The following is a 3,869-nucleotide window of genomic DNA, read 5'->3' on the forward strand; positions in this document are numbered from 1 at the left end:
CTGGAGACTGTTGGTTTAGACTGGGTGGGACTGGTTGGAGACTGTTTGGAGACTGTTGGAGAAGTTGAGACAGTTGGAGACGGGTTTGAGCGCTTGGAGAACTGTTGGAGACGGTGGGGCCTAGTTTGGAGACTGTTGGGAGTGTTGGAGAGGTGGAAGATGTTGGAGACGGGTTGGGGCTGTTGGAGCGGTGGAGACTGTTTGGAGCGGGTGGCGACTGTTGGAGATGGGTAGAGACAGGTGTAGAGTTGGGTGGTGACGGGTGGTGGAGAAGGTGTAGATGGCTGGAGACGGGTGGAGAAGGTTGTAGAATTGGTTTGGAGAGGGTGAGACTGTTGGAGATGGGTGGAGACAGGGTAAGTGGGTTGGAGATGGGTGGGAGACTGTTGGAGACGGGTGGAGACTGTTTGGAGACGTGTGGGGACGGGTGGCAGACTGTTGGGAGACGGTGGGGCTGTTGGGCTGTTTGGGACTGTGGACCGGTTGGAGACGTTGAGAGGGTTGGGCTGTTGGAGACTGTTGACACGGGTGGAGACTGTGGAGACGGGGTGGACGGTTGGAGAGGGTAGAGACGTTGTAGACGGGTGGAGACGGGTGGAGACTGTTGAGACGGGTAGAGGATGTTGGAGACGGGTGGAGACGGGTGGAGACTGTTGGGAGGGTGAGACTGTTGGAGACGGTGGAGACTGTTGGGACGAGTGGGGACGGGTGGAGAGGGTGGGACTGTTGGAGGACGGGTAGAGCTGTTGGGAGACTGGTTGGAGTGGTGGAGACTGGTTGGAGACGGGTGGAGATGTTTGGAGACGTTGGACGGGTAGAGACTGTTGGAGGACGGTGGGAGACTGTTGGAGACGGTTGGAGTTGGGTAGAGACTGTTTGGAGACTGTTGGAGATGGGTAGGACCTGTACTGGAGACTGGTTGGATGATGGGGGGACTGGTTGGAGACGGTGAGACTTGTTGGAGACGGGTGGACTGTTGGAGGCGGTAGAGGACTGTTGGAGACGGTTGGAGATGGGTAGAGACTGTTGGAGGGTGGGAGACCTGTTTGGAGATGCGGTGGGAGACGGGTTTGGAGACTGTTGAGACGGGTTGGAGACTGTTTTGGAGACGGGTAGGCTGTTGGGACTGTTGGAGATGGGTGAAGACTGGTTGGAGACGGGTGAGACTGTTTGGGAGCCGGTTGGAGACTGTTTGGAGACGTGTGGAGCAGTTTGGAGACGGTGGAGCGGGTGGAGACAGGTGTAGATGGGTGGAGATGCGGTGGAGACTGTGTGGAGACTTGTTGACGATGGTGAGCTGTTGGAAGACTGTTGGGGCTGTTGGAGACGGGTGGAGACTGTTGGAGACAGTCTGGAGACGGTTGAGAGCTTGGAGGGCTGTGGAGCGGGTGGGGTGCATCTCCACCCATCTACACCTGTCGCCACCCGTCTCCACCCGTCTCCAACTGTCTCCACCCGTCTCCAACAGTCTCCACCCGTCTCCAACAGTCTCCACCCATCTCCACCCATCTACACCTGTCTCCACCCATCTCCAACAGTCTCCACCCGTCTCTCCACCCGTCTCCACCTGTCTCCAACAGTTTCCACCCATCTCCAATAGTCTCCGTCCGTCTTCAATAGTCTCGTCCTGTCTCCACCCGTCTTCACCCACTCTGTCTCCTGATCTGATGCCTCTGTCTCCAGGTTTGAACTGCAGTGATGTTTCATTGTGTTTGTCAGCTAAAGATCTGACTGCAGCTCCTCCACATGCAGTTTTCATCAGCACTGTTATTAATGAATGTTGCAGCGGTTAAAGAGCAGCTCGGTCCAATCATGACGCTCAGAGTGCCGCTGAATAAATTAACATCCTCATTGTTGTTCGTCGGCGGTGAGTTACAGCTTTAATTTACAGAGGTAGAAACTTATTAATATTTGGTCCCTGGGACGTTTGAAATGAGAGAGGAATATTCAAAGAAGCATCTAGTGGATCCGCTCAGGAGCTTTCATCTCGCTTTGTTTCCATTGATTCACATTCAGCTCGGATACAAACACACCGACGCTCCTCCGCTCACATTACAGCAAGATCACAGCAGCTTTATGTTTGATTTAGCTCGTTAAATATTTAAAACACATCGCTCCTCATTGTGTTACATGACCCAACAGCTCCTTTAAATCCCACAACATCCTCCGAGCTCAGGTTGGGTTGAAAATTCAAACTACAGCAGGACTCTTCACGCAGTACCGACTGGTTCCAGACCAGCACTTCACTAAATCAGGTCTGAGCCATTCAAACTTATTAACATGGAAATTGATCCTGATGAAACACTGAGATCTTTATTTGTGTCTTCAGAACCAACGATCAGCTGACTGTGTGTATCCTGATATCTGCTGATATAACTCCTATCAGTGATCAATACTTTGATTCTGTGTATGAAGAAAACTAAACACTCGACTTCATGTTCAGATTCACACACACACACACACACACACACACTAACAGATGAATTACCATTAGAGGAGGAGGTGTGAAATGTGTAATGAGTGTCGGTGTCACAGGTGATGTTCAACATGATTTCATGAATTGATAACAAGCAGCTGATTGATCCCTGAACACTAACGATTAGCTACACACACACACACACACACACACACAGAGAGAGAGTAAGGTAATACGAGGTGAACTGAGTAATTGAGAACAAAGATCAAATGGTTCAATTATAAAAGTAAAAGAAAATCAGAGCAGAGTCTAAAACTATAGAGTCAGCAGGTAAAATCAGAGAGCAACAGTCCTCGTATGGAGAGAGGAACAGTCAGACACATGAACAAACTCTAGGCGGGAAAACAACACGCAGGACAAGGAAAATTACAAAATAAAATAGGAAGTAAAGAAAACTCAAAACCACGATGAAAAAAAACCAGAATAAACTTTATTGTCCAGGTGAGGCGGTCAGATCAATATAAACACAAACATGATCAATATAAACACAAGCATGATCAATATAAACTTTAAGTCGGCTTGTTTCTGTTTGATTCCAATCAAAGATCTTACAAACAGAGCTCTCACTCAGTGTGACACACACTGTCTCTATAAACCCAATCAGCTCTGATCCTGATCACTGAATCCAGATCACTGAATCCTGATCACTGAATCCAGATCACTGAATCCTGATCACTGAATCCTGGATCTGTTCTAATCCTGTTAAATCATACTCCTTTTCTATTAATCTCCAAACTATGAGCCCTTACCTCCTCCTCCTCCTCATCACATCCCTCAGAGAATCATATAATATTTTCTCCTGTTTTACAGGAGGGAACACTGCAGAGACCATTCCCAAGGAAACTGCTTTACAGCCTAAATCAATAATACATCAATATTCATGTAAATGATACATGCAAGATAATTCAACCAATCATACTTTCTTTGTTATCTGATGTTATATTATAAATAAGAAACCTGTCCCAGCTTGTATCTAATGTTGTTCAGGTAATCTCCAGTAATCCTCGATTTCATCTCATCAATAATCATCAATAATAAATAATCATCAATAATCGTTAATAATCATTCAATAATCCAGAAATACAGTGGATGTGTTTTTGTGTGTGGTGCAAGTGTTGGTGTGTTTGTAGTGTGTGTTGGGTATATAAATCAGACATCTTCGTCTCTCCTGGGTCAATACTGGATTATCACCATCTGTCAGCTACCAACATAAGATTGTTTGGAAACGCAGGAGAACGTGGGGACGGTTGAACCGCACACACTACACAGCAGCACACACAACAAACACACACACAACACACACACAACATCAAAACAGGTTGTGTCGGTGTTGTGGTGTTGTGTGTTCTGGGTGTTTCCCGTTTTTCTGGCGGAGGCACGTCTTCTTCTCTCC

This window comes from Morone saxatilis, unplaced genomic scaffold (assembly GCF_004916995.1).
Source record: "Morone saxatilis isolate NCDOM2014 unplaced genomic scaffold, NCSU_SB_2.0 Contig10, whole genome shotgun sequence".
NCBI lineage: Eukaryota > Metazoa > Chordata > Actinopteri > Moronidae > Morone > Morone saxatilis.